This window comes from Ranitomeya variabilis, chromosome 2 (genome assembly GCF_051348905.1).
Source record: "Ranitomeya variabilis isolate aRanVar5 chromosome 2, aRanVar5.hap1, whole genome shotgun sequence".
Lineage (NCBI taxonomy): Eukaryota > Metazoa > Chordata > Amphibia > Anura > Dendrobatidae > Ranitomeya > Ranitomeya variabilis.
Genome location: NC_135233.1, coordinates 760,596,604 through 760,622,525, shown reverse-complemented (window position 1 = coordinate 760,622,525; position 25,922 = coordinate 760,596,604). Strand labels below are relative to the sequence as shown.

The window sequence follows — 25,922 nt, the reverse complement described above, 5'->3', positions numbered from 1 at the left end:
GTCCTTCCACAAACGTGGTGGGCACTCCAAATGGGGGTATAGAGCAATCAATACGACAGCGTTACCGCTGTTCTTAAATAGCCCGCCCTGTAATTACCCAGGGTAGCGGGCTGATGATGTCAAATGCTCAGCGTCCAGACTGGAACGCATAGCTGAGCCGCAAGCGTCATTTCCGGAAGAGGGAGTCTCATTTCCGGTGACGCGTGTAGTTCTGTTTCCCTAGCAACGCGCTATTCAGGTATCAACACACAGGAGGCGTGCCGGTTGCTACGTGACTGCTGGAGTCCCGGTATTAACGCTGCCATGTAAGGAAAGTATATGCTGAGCAATACAGGCTGCGTAGCAAAGGGAGAAAAATATTAACCCCTTATTAATCAGTTAATCGGGTTAGTTCTCCACTAAACAGAAGGAACCTACCAAACCTCCTAATTAGGAGGGAGGAACCTGAGAATGAGCACATGCCGGTTATGATCCCTACAAAAGGGAAAAAGACAAGTCAAATAAAACCCTGCCATATAACCTCAATAAAGGGGAAAAATCCATATATTAGTTGGCTGAAGAATATGGCTATATCGGAGAGATGGAGGGGGAAAATGGTAACCGTATTGGTAATTAACCATAATAAATATATATATAATATATATATAACTGGGGAATGGTGCACCAGAAATGACAGAAAGAGGGATATAGTTGTATGTAATCCCACACCCTTACCCTAGTGCTCCTGATGTATAAAACCTACCTAGCATATGGAGGTTGGCACCCTGGGACAGAAAAAACGCAAGAATGGCGCCCCCATTCCACGACGGCTGACCCTAAACATAGCCCTATTAAACCCTAATGAGGAAGAAAAAAGGAGGGGGAAAGAAGAGCAGGAAATTATGGTATGTTAAACTAGCTTTCCAAAAAGCAGCTATATGTCAGGATTTCATTTAAACCTCTTGGTGTTTGTGTCTTGAGGCGAAAGATCCACTTCGTTTCACGCTGTAATAACAACTGGTCCCAGTTGCCTCCTCTCTTTGGTGCACCAACCCTGTCGATACCCATAAATTTTAATCCCCGACTGTCGCCATTGTGTACATTGTTTTATATGTCTGGCCAGGGATGTGTCTCTTTTTAGAGCAATGTCTCTCAGATGTTCCCCAACGCGTCTTCTGAGTTCGCGTATCGTTTTACCTATATACTCTAATCCACAATGACAGACTGCTCTATAAATCACTCCTCTTGATCTGCAATTAATGAAATGATAAATTTGATATTCTCTGCCTGTTACTTCACTGACAAAATTAGGTCCCACTGCAATAACAGGGCATGCCACACAGCCACTACATTTGTGGCAACCTTTAGGCGGTCTCGGAAGCCATGTTTCATTTAATGGTGGTGAATAGTGGCTATGCACGAGTCTATCCCCCACCGATTTGCCTTTTTTAAAAGTAATACTTGGGGAGTCCCCCACCATCTCTCCAATATCTTCATCCATATTTAGGATCGGCCAATGCTTTTGTAAAATTGACCGTATTTTCTGAGCCCCATTATTGAAGGTAGTGACAAATCTGCAAATAGATGTTTCTTCTCTTTTTAGAGCTGGTACTAGTAGACTATTTCTATTCACCTTCTTGACCTCATTGTAAGCCTTCCTTAGGATGCCCTCAGGGTATCCTCTGGCTAGGAAACGTGTGCGCAGTTCGTCTGCTTGTATTTTGTATTCCTCATCCGAGGAGCAATTGCGCCTCATGCGTAGATATTGACCTTTAGGAATGCCTCTCCTCAGGGGTACCGGATGGTGGCTATCCCATCTGAGGAGGGCATTTGTTGAGGTCGGTTTCCTATAGGTCTTGGTGTCCAGATAGCCATCTGGTGTCTTCTGCAAATGTAGGTCCAAAAATGGTAATTGGTTCTCATGATATTCGAAAGTGAAGGCCAGACCTAATTGATTGTTGTTCAGTTTTGATACAAAATTGGTCAAAGATTTGGCATCGCCATTCCAAATCAACAGGACGTCGTCAATATAGCGTGACCAGAAGCTTATATTGACCTGTTCTTCCATAAAAGGCTCCCCAAAAACCACAGTTTCCTCCCACCAGCCCAGGAGCAAATTAGCATACGCAGGCGCACTGGAATTGCCCATAGCGGTGCCCCTGAGCTGGTGGAAGAAAGAGCCGTTGAAAAGGAAGTAGTTCTTAGTCAAACAAAATTCCAGTAGGTCCAAAATCAACCTATTATGTCCAGCAAATTGTTGGCCCCTACTTGCAATGAAATACTCTATTGCCCGCAAACCATCATTATGTCTAATATACGAATAGAGTGCCTCAACATCAATACTGCAAAGGAGGGCCCCTGGTTCTAAAAATAGGCCATCTATTTTTCGTAGTAAATCCATTGAATCCCTTGTGTAAGAGTTCAACGAAGTTACAAATGTTTTTAGGACTTCATCTAAATAGATACCAATATGGTGACAGAGGCTGTTAACACCTGAAACTATAGGTCTCCCCCTAAGTGGGACCAGGCCTTTGTGGACCTTTGGGAGACAGTAAAAGGTTGCCACTACTGGATGCTGTGGGAAAAGGTAATCGAATTCAGTTTTATCAATCAGACCGTCAGTAAGCCCTCTATCCAAAATCACTTTTAGTTGTTTTTTATAAAGAGGGGTGGGATTTGAAGACATTTTTTCATAATTTTCTGGGTCATTGAGGATCTTTTCACACATGTCAACATAACCCTCATGGCTCATAATCACAGTGTTTCCCCCCTTATCTGAGGGCTTAATGACGATCTTGGGGTCCTTCTCTAGACTCTTTAATGTTTCCATCTCTGTTTTTGACAAATTGTATTTTCCTTCCATTGGTCTGCCTTCTAATTTTTCCAAGTCTCTAGTAACCAGCTCTTCGAAAATGTCTATTGCAGATCGATCACTTAGAACCGGGGGCATTTTTTTACTCTTGTTCTTAAATTTAGTAAAAGGCCCCTTACCCGTGTTTTCCGGGATAGAATCTGCCAAGTCATACAAGAACCTAACGTCTGCTAGAAGGGAATCTGGTATATCCATATCCCTACACGTACGTTTGTCCTCTCTAATGAAGGACTTTCTCCACTTTAGCTTTCTCGTGAAGAGATGTAAGTCTTTAATGCTCTCAAAGGATTGAAAGTTGGAAGTAGGTATAAAATTAAGACCTTTATTCAAAATCCCCACCTCTAAATCATTAAGACTCCTAGAGGAGAGGTTAATCACTTGGGGGGCCTGAGATTGTACTAGTTCCCGTTGGGGTTGGGTCTGTTTCTCAGGAAATATTCTCGATCTAAAAAATGGGCTCCTCCAGATCTATCGTTAGGACGCCCCCTTTGGTTCCCCCTTCCCCTCCGCTTGCCTCTTGTGTTTCTTGGGCGTGTGTCGGAGTCGGATATGTCAGTATCTGTGGAAGAGACCTCAGTTTCATAAACTCTATTAGGTTGTCTGTTTTGTGGAAGTTGGTATGCTTTGTTATCTTTGAATTCCTGTAAATCCCTCACAAAGTTACGGTGTTTTCTATCTTTAAGATGAAACTGATATCTCTCCACAGAATTCTGTAATATTGTTTCCTTTGAAGCAAAATCGGGTTCTGCAGAGAATTTTTTAGTAATTTCTATCTGTTCTCTGAGACTCTCATTCAGGGTAGACAGAGTTTTTTTCTCTTCTTCCAGGAGAAGGTTCATGAATCTTAGGGAACTAAGAGTAGCCTCTTTTTCCCATTGTTCATTTAAACTGGAGTTTCTGTATCTAAAACCCGGAAGTAATGTGATTCGTAAATGGCGGGGTACTATGCCTGCTTTAATATAGTTATCAGTTAGCCATATTCTTCAGCCAACTAATATATGGATTTTTCCCCTTTATTGAGGTTATATGGCAGGGTTTTATTTGACTTGTCTTTTTCCCTTTTGTAGGGATCATAACCGGCATGTGCTCATTCTCAGGTTCCTCCCTCCTAATTAGGAGGTTTGGTAGGTTCCTTCTGTTTAGTGGAGAACTAACCCGATTAACTGATTAATAAGGGGTTAATATTTTTCTCCCTTTGCTACGCAGCCTGTATTGCTCAGCATATACTTTCCTTACATGGCAGCGTTAATACCGGGACTCCAGCAGTCACGTAGCAACCGGCACGCCTCCTGTGTGTTGATACCTGAATAGCGCGTTGCTAGGGAAACAGAACTACACGCGTCACCGGAAATGAGACTCCCTCTTCCGGAAATGATGCTTGCGGCTCAGCTATGCGTTCCAGTCTGGACGCTGAGCATTTGACATCATCAGCCCGCTACCCTGGGTAATTACAGGGCGGGCTATTTAAGAACAGCGGTAACGCTGTCGTATTGATTGCTCTATACCCCCATTTGGAGTGCCCACCACGTTTGTGGAAGGACACCTTGAAAAACTTTCCCCTGATGAGTGAGGATAACGAAACGCGTAGGGAAATGGTTTCTTTATTCTGGGGCTAAGCATTAACTCTTTTGGCAGCGTGGGTGGTTGATGGTGTGGCTGAAATGTGCCCCCCCTCCCGGATGCAGCGCCAACCAGTGAGCGGTCTTTTCTACATTTAAAGAGAAGTCTGAGGTGAGATCGTTCCATTTTTGTCACCACTACTGTGCCTCTTTCCCACGAAAAGGTTTCGGGGATATTAGATATGTGATAGTTGATGGTGATCTTGGTGATTTCTATACTTTTCTCCCCTAGGAGATTCATATATTGGAATAGAGACAGTTAATCTCGGGGAGTATGATAGTTTTTACTCCTATTAATGTGAAACTCTTGTGAGTCCTTGTTTTTGTGTGTTTATACAGGTACATTCATACCGTTTTTAAACTTATTTATTAAAAGTTACATTTTATATATAGTCACACCCTGCTTGTATTTATATCTTTTTGACTGGTGCATTTATATTTTGTCATATTTTTTGAGGGGCATGGCCGGTTTCCTGATGAAAGGGATTGATACTGAGTCCTGGGTTGTTGAGGCAAAAGAGGTCTTTTCGGATCGGACTTTTGTACAGCCCAAATACACACCAACATATAATAATGCCTTTAAAGAATTAACTAAAGTCTATAAGAATCAGGTCTGCAGTTGGTGGGAAGTACAAAGCCTTGATAACTATATTAAAGCAGGCATAGTACCCCGCCATTTACGAATCACATTACTTCCGGGTTTTAGATACAGAAACTCCAGTTTAAATGAACAATGGGAAAAAGAGGCTACTCTTAGTTCCCTAAGATTCATGAACCTTCTCCTGGAAGAAGAGAAAAAAACTCTGTCTACCCTGAATGAGAGTCTCAGAGAACAGATAGAAATTACTAAAAAATTCTCTGCAGAACCCGATTTTGCTTCAAAGGAAACAATATTACAGAATTCTGTGGAGAGATATCAGTTTCATCTTAAAGATAGAAAACACCGTAACTTTGTGAGGGATTTACAGGAATTCAAAGATAACAAAGCATACCAACTTCCACAAAACAGACAACCTAATAGAGTTTATGAAACTGAGGTCTCTTCCACAGATACTGACATATCCGACTCCGACACACGCCCAAGAAACACAAGAGGCAAGCGGAGGGGAAGGGGGAACCAAAGGGGGCGTCCTAACGATAGATCTGGAGGAGCCCATTTTTTAGATCGAGAATATTTCCTGAGAAACAGACCCAACCCCAACGGGAACTAGTACAATCTCAGGCCCCCCAAGTGATTAACCTCTCCTCTAGGAGTCTTAATGATTTAGAGGTGGGGATTTTGAATAAAGGTCTTAATTTTATACCTACTTCCAACTTTCAATCCTTTGAGAGCATTAAAGACTTACATCTCTTCACGAGAAAGCTAAAGTGGAGAAAGTCCTTCATTAGAGAGGACAAACGTACGTGTAGGGATATGGATATACCAGATTCCCTTCTAGCAGACGTTAGGTTCTTGTATGACTTGGCAGATTCTATCCCGGAAAACACGGGTAAGGGGCCTTTTACTAAATTTAAGAACAAGAGTAAAAAAATGCCCCCGGTTCTAAGTGATCGATCTGCAATAGACATTTTCGAAGAGCTGGTTACTAGAGACTTGGAAAAATTAGAAGGCAGACCAATGGAAGGAAAATACAATTTGTCAAAAACAGAGATGGAAACATTAAAGAGTCTAGAGAAGGACCCCAAGATCGTCATTAAGCCCTCAGATAAGGGGGGAAACACTGTGATTATGAGCCATGAGGGTTATGTTGACATGTGTGAAAAGATCCTCAATGACCCAGAAAATTATGAAAAAATGTCTTCAAATCCCACCCCTCTTTATAAAAAACAACTAAAAGTGATTTTGGATAGAGGGCTTACTGACGGTCTGATTGATAAAACTGAATTCGATTACCTTTTCCCACAGCATCCAGTAGTGGCAACCTTTTACTGTCTCCCAAAGGTCCACAAAGGCCTGGTCCCCCTTAGGGGGAGACCTATAGTTTCAGGTGTTAACAGCCTCTGTCACCATATTGGTATCTATTTAGATGAAGTCCTAAAAACATTTGTAACTTCGTTGAACTCTTACACAAGGGATTCAATGGATTTACTACGAAAAATAGATGGCCTATTTTTAGAACCAGGGGCCCTCCTTTGCAGTATTGATGTTGAGGCACTCTATTCGTCTATTAGACATAATGATGGTTTGCGGGCAATAGAGTATTTCATTGCAAGTAGGGACCAACAATTTGCTGGACATAATAGGTTGATTTTGGACCTACTGGAATTTTGTTTGACTAAGAACTACTTCCTTTTCAACGGCTCTTTCTTCCACCAGCTCAGGGGCACCGCTATGGGCAATTCCAGTGCGCCTGCGTATGCTAATTTGCTCCTGGGCTGGTGGGAGGAAACTGTGGTTTTTGGGGAGCCTTTTATGGAAGAACAGGTCAATATAAGCTTCTGGTCACGCTATATTGACGACGTCCTGTTGATTTGGAATGGCGATGCCAAATCTTTGACCAATTTTGTATCAAAACTGAACAACAATCAGTTAGGTCTGGCCTTCACTTTCAAATATCATGAGAACCAATTACCATTTTTGGACCTACATTTGCAGAAGACACCAGATGGCTATCTGGACACCAAGACCTATAGGAAACCGACCTCAACAAATGCCCTCCTCAGATGGGATAGCCACCATCCGGTACCCCTGAGGAGAGGCATTCCTAAAGGTCAATATCTACGCATGAGGCGCAATTGCTCCTCGGATGAGGAATACAAAATACAAGCAGACGAACTGCGCACACGTTTCCTAGCCAGAGGATACCCTGAGGGCATCCTAAGGAAGGCTTACAATGAGGTCAAGAAGGTGAATAGAAATAGTCTACTAGTACCAGCTCTAAAAAGAGAAGAAACATCTATTTGCAGATTTGTCACTACCTTCAATAATGGGGCTCAGAAAATACGGTCAATTTTACAAAAGCATTGGCCGATCCTAAATATGGATGAAGATATTGGAGAGATGGTGGGGGACTCCCCAAGTATTACTTTTAAAAAAGGCAAATCGGTGGGGGATAGACTCGTGCATAGCCACTATTCACCACCATTAAATGAAACATGGCTTCCGAGACCGCCTAAAGGTTGCCACAAATGTAGTGGCTGTGTGGCATGCCCTGTTATTGCAGTGGGACCTAATTTTGTCAGTGAAGTAACAGGGAGAGAATATCAAATTTATCATTTCATTAATTGCAGATCAAGAGGAGTGATTTATAGAGCAGTCTGTCATTGTGGATTAGAGTATATAGGTAAAACGATACGCGAACTCAGAAGACGCATTGGGGAACATCTGAGAGACATTGCTCTAAAAAGAGACACATCCCTGGCCAGACATATTAACAATGTACACAATGGCGACAGTCGGGGATTAAAATTTATGGGTATCGACAGGGTTGGTGCACCAAAGAGAGGAGGCAACTGGGACCAGTTGTTATTACAGCGTGAAACGAAGTGGATCTTTCGCCTCAAGACACAAACACCAAGAGGTTTAAATGAAATCCTGACATATAGCTGCTTTTTGGAAAGCTAGTTTAACATACCATAATTTCCTGCTCTTCTTTCCCCCTCCTTTTTTCTTCCTCATTAGGGTTTAATAGGGCTATGTTTAGGGTCAGCCGTCGTGGAATGGGGGCGCCATTCTTGCGTTTTTTCTGTCCCAGGGTGCCAACCTCCATATGCTAGGTAGGTTTTATACATCAGGAGCACTAGGGTAAGGGTGTGGGATTACATACAACTATATCCCTCTTTCTGTCATTTCTGGTGCACCATTCCCCAGTTATATATATATTATATATATATTTATTATGGTTAATTACCAATACGGTTACCATTTTCCCCCTCCATCTCTCCGATATAGCCATATTCTTCAGCCAACTAATATATGGATTTTTCCCCTTTATTGAGGTTATATGGCAGGGTTTTATTTGACTTGTCTTTTTCCCTTTTGTAGGGATCATAACCGGCATGTGCTCATTCTCAGGTTCCTCCCTCCTAATTAGGAGGTTTGGTAGGTTCCTTCTGTTTAGTGGAGAACTAACCCGATTAACTGATTAATAAGGGGTTAATATTTTTCTCCCTTTGCTACGCAGCCTGTATTGCTCAGCATATACTTTCCTTACATGGCAGCGTTAATACCGGGACTCCAGCAGTCACGTAGCAACCGGCACGCCTCCTGTGTGTTGATACCTGAATAGCGCGTTGCTAGGGAAACAGAACTACACGCGTCACCGGAAATGAGACTCCCTCTTCCGGAAATGACGCTTGCGGCTCAGCTATGCGTTCCAGTCTGGACGCTGAGCATTTGACATCATCAGCCCGCTACCCTGGGTAATTACAGGGCGGGCTATTTAAGAACAGCGGTAACGCTGTCGTATTGATTGCTCTATACCCCCATTTGGAGTGCCCACAACGTTTGTGGAAGGACACCTTGAAAAACTTTCCCCTGATGAGTGAGGATAACGAAACGCGTAGGGAAATGGTTTCTTTATTCTGGGGCTAAGCATTAACTCTTTTGGCAGCGTGGGTGGTTGATGGTGTGGCTGAAATGTGCCCCCCCTCCCGGATGCAGCGCCAACCAGTGAGCGGTCTTTTCTACATTTAAAGAGAAGTCTGAGGTGAGATCGTTCCATTTTTGTCACCACTACTGTGCCTCTTTCCCACGAAAAGGTTTCGGGGATATTAGATATGTGATAGTTGATGGTGATCTTGGTGATTTCTATACTTTTCTCCCCTAGGAGATTCATATATTGGAATAGAGACAGTTAATCTCGGGGAGTATGATAGTTTTTACTCCTATTAATGTGAAACTCTTGTGAGTCCTTGTTTTTGTGTGTTTATACAGGTACATTCATACCGTTTTTAAACTTATTTATTAAAAGTTACATTTTATATATAGTCACACCCTGCTTGTATTTATATCTTTTTGACTGGTGCATTTATATTTTGGCTAACAGATGTAAATCATTCAGCTGCGGCAAGAAAAACTAAATTTCCAAGCACTAAAAAATACTCGGAGGTCACCCGTGCCTGCTCGAGAAATCTCGAGTAACGAGTATATTCGCTCATCACTAGCTGCAGCATATACTAGTTAAATATTGTATGCTTTTGGTGAATATCTCTATTTAATTTACTTTGTGATCTTCTTAAAACGCCTTAGAATCTTTAAATATACGTTTTAGAAAAGCTATTTAAAAAAACAGGTGAAAATGTGTTTCATTTGGAGACTAGCGGAATACAATTCTAAGGCTGCATTCACATGTCCGTGATTACTCTTGAACGTAAGAACACGGACTGTTGCCCATCAGTACTATGGCTCTGAGTTTCATCAGCTTGGTCAGTAACAGTTTTTACCATCACTGATTTTCACTGATGAAATAATAAATAAATTGCAAATGTCTTCTGTTCATTGGAACGATGGACAAAACACCTATTGCCCACTGATACCAACCGCATGCCGACCATGATTTTCATGGACTCAGACTTTTGACTCGAATAAAAAACAGACACATCTCCAGAGTTTTGCGAACCGCTCTGTGCACAAAAAAACCACTAACATGTGAACAGCCCCATGAACAATAATTGGTATACTGTATGTTCTGTGAAAAACACGGCTAGTACATGTACGTGGGTCCTGTGTGTATGAATAAGGCCCTAGTTATACAATGTGATCTTCACACATAGTTGCTCCAGGCACATATTCTATATTGCACCACTGGTTTGCAATGGAAGTTTTACAGTAGTTTTTATATTATTTTTTATTAAACAAATGAGGGTTACTTTCTGCTGACATTGGGCCTGTCTGTTATTTTATATTTCATTAGAGGATACAGTATGGCTAAAATCGCTGAGCCTTGTCCTTTAGTAACGACATCTTTAAGTGTTGTTCCTCCAATATTATATTTCTGATAAAGATTTTTATTTTTTCCCATTTTCCTACTCTCCTGCACATAAATGGCTACTTTATGACTTGAAAGGAAGAAGTTTCAGACCTGAAATTAATTTTACATACTGCCGACACTCTGCATGAAGAATGAATAGCTCAGTGATTTTACAATATGATATCAATGCCGGCAGTTTAATGGTTTCTTCAAGGTTACTCTCTGCCGTGCCCTGGAACACAATCATGATTTCCTTGATGAGGACAAACATGAAGAACAGCATTTTACTTAGAAATCCCTTAACAGCGTTAGATATTTTTATACCCCAGTAATTCTCCTGCCTATCATGGGACTGCTTTGTTAAAGCACATTGCATTGTGTCGGAATGAACAGTGCCTGGTTAAGGCTTATGGAAATTGTTTTCTTTTGAAAATCAAATGCATGGACTACCTTGTTTAGATGGTAAATCATAGAAAGTAACAAAAACAGCAGACCTTGAAGTTCAATATTCTGTGTTCATTGATCTCTTAACATGTCCTCAGGGCTCTATATATAGTGAACTCCAAATACCCCAAATAAAGATAGATTTTAACTAATTGTCCAGGACTATATTTTTTTCTACTGTGCCCTAAAAACTAACAGAGGCAACTACCTGCCTGTTCTACCTTGCGCCAGGTCAAAGTGGTCACCGACCGCTCCTGCCAGCGATTCAGCTGCTCCACATCACTAGAGAAGTTCTTCTTCCAGGCTGCTCTCTCGATGGGGCGTGACTGCGGACATCAGCTTGCTCCTCCTAGTTAGGCAGCAAGGAGCCGGCTGTCAATCAGTATGATGTTTGCAGTCACGCCCCTTCAACAGAGCAGAGCAAAAGAGAAGCTGCTGCTCCGTCAATGTTTTGTTAGCGCAAGCCGCTGAATCATTGGTAGGAGTGGTCTCGGAATACGCTTTGCCAGCAGAGATTGGCACAACAGGCAGGCAGGTAGTTAGCAACTACCACCCACAGCAAAAAAAAATGAAATAGTCCCGAATAACCCCTTGAAATAATAAAATTCAGATTACGTGTAATCACCTCTAGGGTGAGCTTATGGGAATATTGCATGCTGTGTATGAATTAAACTCAATGATAAAACAGTATGAGAATCTGGCCCAACTAATATATTAACTATATCCCAAAATGAATTAGTATGGAAGGTTGGACAAATGAAGGTTGAAGCAGGGAAAAAGATAAAGGGTGATATTTACTTTAAGGCATTTCTGATTTTATGTAAATAAAGCTTAATTATTTTATAACTAAAAGTTCAACATTTCAATAGGTTTGTGTTTTAATTGCCCTAATTGCCCAGCATTTGTAAAATAACTGCAGATTGTGAATGAACCGGATTCTTGTTTGCATAGGTGGCTGAAAACTTTTCCCGACAGCTATGTTAGCATCAATCATATTAAGTGTAGGCAACGCTCTGTGTGATACATGAGAAGCACAAATCTTTCTCTTGTCTCATGTTTGCTGCAATGTAGTAACGCATGTGAAATGTAGAAGGCTGAAACAAACTGGAACCAACTTCAATGCATTACATCTAAAGTTTAAGATATCCAAACCAAAGGTAATAAAATGACTGTAAGCAGGAGATTAGTTTAAGGAAATCGGTCACCAAATTTTTGCTACCTAACCTGAGAGCAGCATAATTTAGGGCCAGAGACTCTGAGTCCAGCAATTTTGTCACTTACTGTGCTGCTTAGCATAGCTTTTATAAATTGACAGTTTTATTAGCAGGAGATTATCACTAGGCCAGGTAGTCCAACCTCGCCCCTACCACTGATTGACAGCGTTCTGCCTATGCACAGTGTATAGAGAAAGCTGCCAATCAGGGTTGTGATCAGGTTTATATGGAGCTCAGCATTCAGAGAACTGCTAGATCTGCAGCAAATAAAACAGTTTTTAATCAAAACTGCAGCAAGCAATAAAGTAAGTCGTACATCACTGGAATCAGGGTCTCTGACCCTACATCAAATGGGCTAGCAAAAATCTGATGACAAATTCCCGTTATAATTCCTTGGACCCAAATAGTTTCAGGTATGTCCATGCAGTTGGTTAGTCATCTCCAAGCTGTAGTTTTCTGCTGTCAGTAAATGTTGAGAGTTGTAGTATTGCAATGGCTGGAGAGCCACAGGTAGGCGAACACCGCATCAATGTATCATAAATGGATTATCGTCATTTGTTTATTAATAAATCTGGATATTGGAAAGTGGTTGTGCTGGTTGTCCCCATATGTAGCAGACACGATATGTAACATCAATGTCATCAGGAGGAAGGTAAAAGAGCTAAGGGCACACCATACCAATGTGATCCTTTAGGTTTTTTATTATTGTTTCCTTTTAATAAAACAGACCAAGCAAGGAAAACATGCTATTCAATTTAATCTCTCATATGCTCAAACTGGAAGCAGAGCTTAACAATAAATTCCATTATTTAGCACCTAATGGGTAGAAATTGTGCTAAGCGGTAATAAATTAAGAGAAATGAAGTGTAAATTTACCAGGATGCCTTGTATATGCGTTTATAAGGAAATGTCGTCTACCCCATAACCATATTAAAAAATGACATTTTATTTCAGTCAGTATAAGAAAGTATGCTCTGTATGCCAACTAAAAACCTTACCCTGCAGAGACGCACAGAAAAGTATGAACCCTTGTAAAGAAGATCTGTGTGATGCTTATTATTTATGCTCGATCCTGGGCTGTTTTTCTCTTCACATCTGTTAAAGGAGTCGTTCGGCCTTATATGTCACAAGTCTGCAGTTACTGTGTGTGACTGCAGACTTGTGAACATTCACATCGAGCACATTGCTAGCTGTGAGGATTCTCTGGCACCGGCAGTCATGCGATTGCAAGTATACGATTTGCATACTTCCCAATACATTCTGATTAGACTTGTCTGGGCTCGTCCATCTAGTCAGCACTTGAGCCTATATATGCAAATCCCATACTTGCAGTCATGTGCCCACCGCTCCTGGTGCCAGCACCGCCAGCAATGCGCAGTGTATGCAATGTAAGGATTCACAAGTGTGCAGTGATATGGAGTAACTGCAGACTTGTGGCCTAAAGCCAGACATCCCCTGTAATATAGCCAGATTTGGATTGTAAATCATCTTTGGCATTTGAAAGTATAGAAACGAGTGGTTCTTGTTTCCTGCAAGTAGCAGAACCAAGAGTGCCATTACAGCCTAATACTAAGCATATGTATTTCAATGTATTTGCTAAAATTATTTCTCTATTTTTCCTCTTTTAGATCAAGAAACATTTCAGGCTCAAATGAGTCTTGATTTCAACATATCAATAAAAATGTCCAATGGTTCTGGAAGCTTAAGATACCAAACAACCTGAGTCCTTTATTATCCAGTTGGGCTTCATAAACAGATGACTCGGAAGGACAAAAAGTGAAGGTAATGGCACTTTTGCTTTCTTTTTTTCTTTTGAACAATTTTTGCATTGTATATAATACTTCACTTCAATTTTATGAAATCTAATAAAGCTCCAGGACGCTATACTGCCATACCCCTACTTCCATGTGTAAAAATGTGCTGACTTCCATGTGTAATATTGTGAACAATGTGAATAAAAATCAGGAAAAATGTAAAAAAAAATGTGCTGACTTCCATATGGAAAAATGTGAGTCCCTCTAAAACAATTTTCCCAATCTAGACTTGAAAGATTATAAAACAAGTCATTACGTATCACATCCTTGACAGTTTATACCTTCCTTGATCTTGAGGAGCTAGTTCTAGTACATCCATCCACTGGAGCGTTTTCCACAAATGCATAACCGTCTTATAAATAAAATAAAGGGATGTTGTGAACACTCGTATATAATTTATATTTGGTGGCGCTAAGTGACACTCTGCTATGGGTCCCTGCTGCGACACCACCAAACCTCCACTAGCGGTTTGTAAATAATAGTACCCTGTATAAAGAAATAGTATACACCTCAATGTATACAGGTGCGCGCTGGGTTATAGCAAAAGGATAAGGGTGGTAATAGATAGCCTTTGCGATAAAAAACACCCTAAACCCCACAAAGTGTGTGCTGGTGTGTTAGCTTCATACTAGTAAATTGAGGCGAATAGTGACTTAATTAATACCACTAACTGAAAATCGGAGCTAGGTAAGGAGTTTATGCAGTTTTGCCTACCTCCAAAAATGAGTCATTCCAGAACTGGAAAAGTGCTGCCGTAGTTCCCGGGATGCTCTTGATAGATCGGTAAAATCCAAACTGGTGGCTGCTCCGGCCGGTAGCAACCACCTGCAACAGCTAACCTCCGGGTAAGGTCAGGATCCTGTGGTCGGTCGCCGTGTGGGGAAGAGCGGTGAGTCCGTATGGTGCGTAGGACCTGCGATACGTCACAGGTCACGTGACCGCTGGCCCGACAAGAGAGTGAGATGAGTATGGAGTGCAGTGAGGATCAATCAGCCAACGCGTTTCGGAGACGCCAGTCTCCTTCCTCAGGGATGATCCCTGGTCCGTACTGTCATTCCTTATATAGTGTATCCCTCCAACTCAGAATTATTTATTGAAAACCAAAAAGTTCAGTGCCCATGTTAAGGCCTCTTGGCGCAATGGTGTCCAGAAGAAAAATCCATTTTGTCTCAGTTCTGGACATAGCTTTAATATAGTCTCCACCCCTCCAGTGTCTCTGCACCGTGGCTATGCCTGAAACTTTCATGTGTTGTACTTGTCCATTATGAGAGTGGGTGACCCAAAAAGAGGTTCTTGATGTTCCTAATGTGTTCCCCTATCCTTGTTTTGAACTTGCGTTTTGTTCTCCCCACATATAATTTCCCACAGGGGCATTCGATGGTATATATTACCCCTGTGGTGGAACAAGTTATAAAGTCCTTTATCTGGAATGTCGTATCTCCTTTATTAATGTCCGTGCATCTTCGTGTAATAGTTTGTTTGCACATGTTACACTTATAGCAGGGAAAAAACCTTTTGGTTTATTATAAAGGATGGAAGACTGTACTATAGAGATAAATACAATATCATCAATAAAATGCCTCCAGAGGACCAGGTTCGCGCGCATACGACCCCCCGGGTATATGTATTTTTCTTCCCACCTACCCACATAGAGGTTAGCGTAACTGGGCGCGAATTTGAATTTATCTGGTCTGGTGGTTGGGATTCTCTTAACCAGTTTTTAACGGATATAAATAAAAATCAGTATTTTTTAAAGTTTACTTTCACTACCAGTACCACTGAGATTAATTTTTTAGATTTGAAGATTTTTATTGAGGATTTTAAAATTCAAACACGCACCTTTACCAAACCCACCGACACGAACAGCTACATTCCTCTAGATAGCTGCCATCTCCCCAGCTGGCTGCTTAACATCCCGGAAAGACAGTTCACCAGGATCCATCGCAACTGTTCTAGGCCCCAGGACTTTGCATTGGAAGCAGTAACATTAACCAATAAATTTTTAGAAAAAGGTTATGACAAGAAAATGTTAGAGGAGGCAAGAAAAACGGCCCTTATCAAACAGAGACAGGAGCTCATTAACCCTGTCCCCAGACCTACAGAAAATGCGGATTTCATCCCTATTATTACTAAATACAACACTAACTCAAACATCCTCCATAAGATAGTCAGCAATCACTGGCATATTTTAAAAAATGATAAAATCTTGGGGGATAAGATTATGGATAAACCCCGTTTTGTGTACAGAAAATCCCAAAATCTGGGAAATTTGATTGCCCCTACGATACAGAAAAAATCCTCTATAGTACAGTCTTTCATCCTTTATAATAAACCAAAAGGTTTTTTTCCCTGCTATAAGTGTAACATGTGCAAACAAACTATTACACGAAGATGCACGGACATTAATAAAGGAGATACAACATTCCAGATAAAGGACTTTATAACTTGTTCCACCACAGGGGTAATATATACCATCAAATGCCCCTGTGGGAAATTATATGTGGGGAGAACAAAACGCAAGTTCAAAACAAGGATAGGGGAACACATTAGGAACATCAAGAACCTCTTTTTGGGTCACCCACTCTGCCAGCATTTTACGGAGCATCATAATGGACAAGTACAACACATGAAAGTTTCAGGCATAGCCACGGTGCAGAGACACTGGAGGGGTGGAGACTATATTAAAGCTATGTCCAGAACTGAGACAAAATGGATTTTTCTTCTGGACACCATTGCGCCAAGAGGCCTTAACATGGGCACTGAACTTTTTGGTTTTCAATAAATAATTCTGAGTTGGAGGGATACACTATATAAGGAATGACAGTACGGACCAGGGATCATCCCTGAGGAAGGAGACAGGCGTTGGCTGATTGATCCTCACTGCACTCCGTACTCATCTCACTCTCGGGTCGGGCCAGCGGTCACGTGACCTGTGACGTATCGCAGGTCCTACACACCATGCGGACTCACCGCTCTTCCCCATGAGGCGTCAGACCACAGGATCCTGACCTTACCCGGAGGTTAGCTGTTGCAGGTGGTTGCTACCGGCCGGAGCAGCCACCAGTTTGGATTTTACCGATCTATCAAGAGCATCCCGAGAACTATGGCAGCACTTTTCCAGTTCTGGAATGACTCATTTTTGGAGGTAGGCAAAACTGCATAAACTCCTTACCTAGCTCCGATTTTCAGTTAGTGGTATTAAGTCACTATTCGCCTCAATTTACTAGTATGAAGCTAACACACCAGCACACACTTTGTGGGGTTTAGGGTGTTTTTTATCGCAAAGGCTATCTATTACCACCCTTATCCTTTTGCTATAACCCAGCGCGCACCTGTATACATTGAGGTGTATACTATTTCTTTATACAGGGTATGTTGTGAACACTGCCTACGACAGACTCTGGTTTTAGTGAGAGGTCTTAGTACATGACTATATATCGCCCGAGAGTCTCTTTTTTAGGGGGGCAGCCATTACTTCTCACCTAAAGGTACCTTCACATTAAGCGACGCTGCAGCGATACAGACAACGATGCCGATCGCTGCAGCGTCGCTGTTTGATCGCTGGAGAGCTGTCACACAGACCGCTCTCCAGCGACCAACAATGCCGAGGTCCCTGGGTAACCAGGGTAAACATCGGGTTACTAAGCGCAGGGCCGCGCTTAGTAACCCGATGTTTACCCTGGTTACCAGCGTAAAATGTAAAAAAAACAAACAGTACATACTTACATTCGCGTCCCCCGGCATCCGCTTCCTGCACTGACTGAGCGCCGGCCCTAACAGCAGAGCGGTGACATCACCGCTGTGCTGTACTTTCACTTTCACTTCACGGCGCTCAGTCAGTGTGGGAAGCGGACGCCGGGGGACGCGAAGGTGAGTATGTACTGTTTGTTTTTTTACATTTTACGCTGGTAACCAGGGTAAACATCGGGTTACTAAGCGCGGCCCTGCGCTTAGTAACCCAATGTTTACCCTGGTTACCAGTGTAAAACATCGCTGGTATCGTTGCTTTTGGTGTCAAACACGACGATACACGCCGGTCTGACGACCAAATAAAGTTCTGAACTTTGTTCAACGACCAGCGATATCACAGCAGGATCCTGATCGCTGCTGCGTGTCAAACTAAACGATATCGCTATCCAGGACGCTGCAACGTCACGGATCGCTAGCGATATCGTTTAGTGTGAAGGTACCTTAAGTCTCTTTGTGCCTCTTTGCTCTTCTAATATCCTTCTTTTTGATCTTGGAAATAGTTTCTGAAGCCATATTGTAGGATTCATTGATGCATCTTTATCTGTCTGATTTCCAACTGTATATTAGACCTCAGCTTGTTATTTCATATTCTGTTCTAATAGTTAAATGAAACAACATTTAATGAAGCACTCCTAAATTTAATGATTGAGCAGACCAATTCATACGCTACCCAATTCATTGCTGACCACCCCACATCTATTACTCCAAAAGTAATAACTTGAGACCCGTTGTTGTGGCAGACATTTTAAAAATGTCCAGGCTACTTCTCAGCATGGTGCTGATAAAAAAAACACCATCAGGTCTTATTGGTCATCTACATCTAATGTTCTGTGTGACACCCCTACATACACAGAAGTAATGGACCAGCAATGATCTAAGAGTATTCTGTGATTCCTTCACAGAAAACTCAAATTGCTCAGCCATGACAAACAAAGTCAGGCCCCTAATAAATTATTTCAATTATAAGTTTTCCCACACATATACCCTCGAAAAAAATTATCTGTGTGGACGAGTTTCTGGTTGTTTAAAGGGCAGAATTTTCCATCGCAAGTGCCTCCTACAACCAAAAAAGGCCAACCTCAAAAGAGATGCAGGGTGAGTTACAGAGATGGAGGTAGGAGGGAAACCAGTTACCAGTGTGACACATGTCCCGATAAACCTGACCTCTCCATTAGGGAATGTTTCCGCCACTACCACACATTCCTAGAATAACTGGATCTATATTTTTGTTTTTACCCATTCCACTTTCTGCCATTTTCTCCCTATTCACTTTTTATTTCTTCATCCCCTATTTATAAATTGGAGTAAAAAAAAAAGGTAATGCTCATTATACCCCTAGATCAGTGTTTCTCAACTTGAGTCCGCAAGACCCACCAAGACCTCAAGTTTGAAGAATTTCCTTAGTATTGCACAGGTGATAATTTCACCATCTGCTCAAGCATTAATTCCATCACCTGTGCAATCCTAAGGAAATCCTGAAAACATGACCTGCTGGTGGGTCTTGAGGACTGGAGTTGAGAAACACTGATCTAGATGAATACTGTGAGAGCAATTTGTGTAATGGCATACATTTTATTTTTTTCCCGTCAGTTTGACTATGATGTGCCATATGATGCAGTCATTCGGAATATTTCTACTTTTTAGTGTTATAGACATGGCATTTTTTCATGCTGGATACCTAGTACATGAGCTGTTCCTGGTCTGGTCTATAAAGAATGGGCTTTCTTATTATTTTATTTGGGTATTATAAAACCCATCATACCTTACTAAAACTGACCACATGAACTGTGACATACTGCCTATTTAGCCCTCCGATACAGTTACATTCTGCGGCCCCTGATTAGGCGGTGGGGGGCCCTGTGCCAGAAGTGGGCCCCCTGCCTTTCATCGCAGGGTCAGCTTGATGAGAGAGGGAGCATTACGCTCCTTCTCCCATCATCCCCCTGTCCGCGTCTGACTTCACCAATGCCGACAATGACAGAGGGTACCAATGACGTCAGTACGTGGCGCCCGCTGTCAGGAGATGAGTGGGCGCTCAGAGCATCGAGGGAACAAGGAGGAAGAAAGGTGAGTATTGTCATTTTCTTTCAATCGGGTTCATTATATTATACAGGCTGCCTAATGGGGGTGCATTATATTGTACTGGCTGCCTAATGGGGGTGCATTATACTATACAGACTGCATAATGGGGGTGCATCATACTATACAGGCTGCCCAATGGGGGTGCATTATACTATACAGGCTGCCTAATGGGGGTGCATTATACTATACAGACTGCCTAATGGGGGTGCATTATACTATACAGGCTGCCCAATGGGGGTGCATTATACTATACAGGCTGCCTAATGGGGGTGCATTATACTATACAGGGTTCCTAATGATGGTGCATTGTACTATACAGACTGCCTAATGGGGGTGCATTATACTATATAGGCTGCCTAATTGGGGTGCATTATACTATACAGACTGCCTAATGGGGGTGCATTTTTCTATACAGACTACCTAATGAGGGATTATTATACTGTACTGGCTGCCTATGGGGGTGCATTATACTGTACTGGCTGCCTGTGGGGAGTGCATTATACTGTACAGGCTGCCTATAGGGGTGTATTATACTATACAGGCCTATGGGGAGTGAATTTTACTATACAGGCCTATGCGGGTGCATTATACTGTACTGGCCTGTGGGGAGTGTATTATACTATACAGGCATATGGGGAGTACATTATACTATTCAGGCCTATGGGGAGTGCATTATACTATACAGACCTATGGGGAATGTATTATACTATACAGGCCTATGGGGAGTTCATTATACTATATAGGCCTATAGGGAGTGCATTATACTATACAGGCCTATGGGGAATGTATTATACTATACAGGCCTATGGGAGTGCATTGTACTATACAGGCCTACATGGAGTGCATTATACTATACAGGCCTATGGGGAATGTATTATACTATACAGGCCTTATGGGGAGTGCATTATACTATACAGGCCTACGGGGAGTGCATTATAATATATAGGCCTATAGGGAGTGCATTACACTATATAGACCATTGGGGAGTGCATTATACTATACAGGCTTATGGGGAGTGCATTATACTTTGCAGGCCTATGGGGAATGCATTATACTATACAGGCCTATGGGGAATGTACTAATACTATATTAAGGACTATTTGGCGCATTATACTATATGGAGGCTATCTAGGGGGCCATCATACAGTGTGGGAATTACAGTGAAGGGGCCCTCACACAGTGTTGGGGCCATCAAGCAGTTTGGGGGCTACTAAGGGGTCAGTATACTGTGTGGGGGGTACATTACAGTGAGGAGACATCATGTTATGTATAAGAGAGCATCATGCTGTGTATAGGGGAGCTGTACAGGAGGAGATTGTAGGTTATTATTCAATTTTAAGTGGGCACTTATTGTTATAGGGGAACTCAGGTTGCTATGACTATCAAAGGGGCACACTGGGCACTGTTACTTTCTAGGGAGCAAAATGTGGGCACTGATTTCTAGGGTACTTACATCTGGCATTACTATATTCTAGAGGGTTGCTTAAGAATTTAGAAGGCACAGAGAACCACACAGCAGGTGCAGTAATAGGGACACATACGGCAGCAGCATTGGGGTACTAGTAGGATGAGGAGTTTGTGCAGGTTGGGAGTAGATGGTGATGTGCTGAAAATATAAGAAGTGAAATGTGTCTTTGTTGTATTCTCTGCAGACGAGTCCTGGGTGGAAGAAGTTGTGCCGGTCTGGGCCAGATGGAAAAGACCAGAAAAGTGGATGATTCCATCAGCGGTAAGTCACCATCTATAACTGTGCTGTGATCTCTTATATGTTCTGTAGGACTGGTATCTACCACTGTCCATATGGCGGTAACATCCATGTTGCTCTTTGTATAGAGATTATTTTCAGCAACAGTGCGGTCATCTGCTGAGGTTCTCCTCCATTATTAGGGTGCGTCACCCAGTTATAATCAAGGTTACCTGGTTAGGCGCCCACTCACAAGCTTCGCCCCCCCCCCCTTCCCGAACCAAAACCCTAGCCACGCCTCTGATGTAGCACAACTAGTCCCTTTTACAAAAAAGAAAACAAAAGAAAGAATGGTAGCAGCCATGGATGTTCTACAGTATTATCCTGTGCTTTCCAACATTGTTAAACTCTTCCATTTTGAACCATCTTACCTTTTGTTTGAATACCCTTTTTTCCAGCACATATGAAATAATGGTGGCATGCTTTGTCAGTACGATTCAGTCATTTTTACGATGCTGGGGATCACGCAAATGTGATGCTGGGGACATTGTACAGCATACAGTGCCTTGCGAACTTATTCTGCCCTCTGGATCATTTCAACCTTTTCCCACATATCATGCTTCAAACATAAAGATACCAAATGTAAATTTTTGGTGAAGAATCAACAACAAGTGGAACACAATTGTGAAGTTGAACGAAAAGTTTGGGTTATTTTATATTTTCGTGAAAATTCAAAAACTGAAAAGTGGGGCGTGCAATATTATTCGGCCCCTTTAACCTAATACTTTGTTGCACCACCTTTTGCTGCGATTACAGCTGCAAGTCGCTTGGGGTTTGTCTCTATCAGTTTTGTATATCGAGAGACTGTAATTCTTGCCCATTCCTCCTTGGCAAACAGCTCGAGCTCAGTGAGGTTTGATGGAGATCGTTTGTGAACAGCAGTTTTCAGCTCTTTCCACAGATTCTCGATTGGATTGAGGTCTGGACATTGACTTGGCCATTCTAACACTTGGATACGTTTTGACCAGCGTAGGACGCAGCCTGTAGCATTTTTTTTTATCCGCAGCGTCAAAACGACGCATGCGGCAGCCTCCGCATACAGCTGCACGACCTGCGTACCTAATGTTAAAGATAGGTACGCAGGCCGCATGCGGGCGGCATGCAGAAGTAGGCGGAGCTAGCGGCGGAGGTGCGGCCGAGGGCGGGGCTTCACGGAGGAAGTCCGCAGCCGTCCGCAGATCAGGGAAACACAAATGTGAAAGTACCCTAACATGTCACGAAAAAATAATTGCAAAATCACTGGAAGACGTTGAAGCGTTCCAGAGTTATTACATCATAAAGTAATCAGATTTAAAAAATGAGGCTTGGTCATTAACATACGGATTAATGTACAGCAATAATTACCTCCCCAGCCATAACAGACAATACAGCAGCCATCTAATTCTATAGTGCTTACTTCCCTAGACAAAACAAATATTTACTAATTTAAGGCATTTAGGAATGTATTTATATTTCCTTTACTTATGTTATTTTAGTTCTGTAGAACCTCATTAATACATTAATACTCAGTAAGGATAAATACATCATGGATCATATCAATGTGTGTTTAGCAGGCTCAGGAGGGGAACCAGCTTCACACAGAGCTATACGAGCTGTGTGTGACGCTTAGTCACTTCTCACTACCAAGCCGTGAGATGGGATAGTGAAGTGTTTGAGGTCAAAAGCCTGGAAGGTACATCATAAACAGAAGGAAAAGACAAAGTCAGGTAATGTTCCACGGTCAGAATACAAGGAGGATAGTGGATCAGAGTAAAAGGGGTTAAACAGATGGGTGGTCAGAAAGAGATTCAAGGTCAGGCAATGAAAGATCTACAAACAGCGCAAGGCACAGAGAGAAAAACCACACAGTGGCTGAATGTACATCTGGCAGAGGTTTGGGAGTAACAGCCCAGTTAAGTAGCCTGGCAATCACCTAGGATAATGAACACTTGGAGACAGCCAGCGCCTCCCCATCTCAGATTAGACGTCCGAGCTGTTAATCAACACACTGAGAGCTCAGCATGCCCCTGCTCCAGACTGGATGACTGAGCTGTCAATCAAAGTACTGACAGCTTCAGCACGCTCCTGTACCAGATTGGACAGCTGAACTTTCAGCATCTGCATCCCAGACACACTGAGGGATGGAACCTTGACACTGTTACAGAGCTTCAACAATTGCAATTAACTTCTTAAATGCTACAAATACTTAGAGTGACATTTAAGCTGCATTATATCGTCATTGCACTGTTCCCGGTGTCCATCGCCACCCATGGTATGATAATAGAGTGAAATAGGGTTGCCTTGGCAATTGAGAGCTGTTGAAGGCCCCCTGTCACCATATAACAATAAAAAAAATAACAAAATGACCTAAATATTCAAATTGCCCCCTATATGATATGTCAAAATACAAAATTATTTAACCCAATCGCTATACCACCTATAATAATGGAATAAAATGCAATCTCAATGTAGTATGTAGCCCATTTAATAACTGCAGTTCAGTGCCCCCAAAAAAGCCCTCAAATAGCTCTTAAAACTAAGAAAGCTATAATTCTCATAAGATGGTGACACAAACCAATTTTTTTAATTTTTGCACCAACTTTAGATGTTTTTTAAGTTTGACCAGTCCAAAGTGACTCCATCTGCCTCATAAGTGAAAGGTTCTGGAGAGCGCAGGTAAATGTGAGCCGAACCTTAATCCAATTTTTGGGAGGTAAAATGAACAAATAGAGAGAAGTACAAAAGTAGTTCTTATTTTTATTTTTGCATGGTTCACCATGCGGTATAAGTGATAAGGCAGATCTATTTTTCGGGTTAGTATGAATACAGCAATACCAGATTTATATAGTTTTCTTACTAGGTTTTGCTGCTATCACACAGTAAAAATGTTTTTTTTTTTTAAAAAAAGGGTGTTTTTTTGTAGTCACTTTCTGAGAGCTGTAACTTTGGGCAAACAGCTGTATAAGGGCTTATTTTTTGTGGGATGAGTTGCAGATTTTTTTGGTACCATTTTGGGGCACATTATATTTTTTGATCGCTTTTTATTCTGATTTGTCAGGCATAAAATGAACAAAACCAAGCAATTCAGTTATTGCCGTCGTTCACCGTGTGGTAGAAGTGATAAGACCGATTTGTTCGTCGAGTCGGTACAATTAAAGCGATACCAGATTTATATTGGGTTTTTATTATGCTTTGTTCTTTTTACAGACTAAAAACAATATTTTAGCAAAATGAATTTGTTTTTGCATTATCATATTCTGAGAGCTGTAACTTTTTTATTTTTTTGCCAAATGAGCCATATTACTGTAGGGCTTGTTTTTTTACGAGACGTTTTGACGTTTTGATTTGTACCATTTCTTTCACATATAACTTTTTGATCGCTTTTTATACACTTTCTTGTGAGTCAGTATGTTGAAAAAGCAACATTTTTTGGTGTGCGTTTTATAAAGCAGGTCATTCCAGTTGCGGCGATACCAATTATGTGCACTTTTTTGTTTATTTTTGTTCTATCAGAAATGTGTGGTGAGTAGTGTTGAGCGATACCGTCCGATACTTGAAAGTATCGGTATCGGAAAGTATCGGCCGATACCGGCAAAATATCGGATCCAATCCGATACCGATACCCGATACCAATACAAGTCAATGGGACTCAGGTATCGGACGGTATTCCTGATGGTTCCCAGGGTCTGAAGGAGAGGAAACTCTCCTTCAGGCCCTGGGAACCATATAAATGTGTAAAATAAAGAATTAAAATAAAAAATATCGCTATACTCACCTGTCCGACGCAGCCGGGACCTCGGCGATTGTAAGCGGCAGCGTTGTTTCTTTAAAATTCGCGCTTTTACTTGCTTACGTGAATTCCCGGCTTCTGATTGGTCAGGGCGGCCATGTTGCCGGGACTCGGACCAATCACAGCAAGCCGTGACGAAATTACGTCACGGCTTGCTGTGATTGGTCCGCGTCCCGGCAATATGGCGCCGTGACCAATCACAAGCCGTGACGTCACGGGAGGCTGGACACGCGCGCTTTTCAAAATAAGCGCGTGTCCAGCCTCCCGTGACGTCACGGCTTGTGATTGGTTAATGGCGGCCATGTTCCTGGGACGCGGACCAATCACAGCAAGCCGTGACGTAATTTCGTCACGGCTTGCTGTGATTGGTCCGCATCCCGGCAATATGGCGCCGTGACCAATCACAAGCCGTGACGTCACGGGAGGCTGGACACGCGTGCTTTTCAAAATAAGCGCGTGTCCAGCCTCCCGTGACGTCACGGCTTGTGATTGGTTAATGGCGGCCATGTTGCCGGGACGCGGACCAATCACAGCAAGCCGTGACGTAATTTCGTCACGGCTTGCTGTGATTGGTCCGCGTCCCGGCAACATGGCCGCCCTGACCAATCAGAAGCCGGGAATTCACGTAAGCAAGTAAAAGCGCGAATTTTAAACAAACAACGCTGCCGGTTCCTTCGCTGAGGTCCCGGCTGCGTCGGAGAGGTGAGTATAGCGATTTTTTTT

General features: G+C 42.2%; 1 protein-coding gene across 3 annotated transcripts in view; it reads left to right on the top strand.

Annotated features, from left to right (window-relative positions):
• Positions 1-25,922, top strand: part of FUT9 (fucosyltransferase 9) — a 367,796-nt gene that overhangs the window by 235,950 nt on the left and 105,924 nt on the right. For 2 of the 3 annotated variants that reach the window (XM_077289704.1, XM_077289705.1), the window contains exon 2: positions 13,669-13,822. The gene's annotated coding sequence lies outside the window, so the exon portion shown is untranslated. Of the gene's footprint in view, positions 1-9,015; positions 9,120-13,668; positions 13,823-25,922 lie in introns of those variants that run through there. The other variant, XM_077289706.1, reaches the window with a different exon arrangement.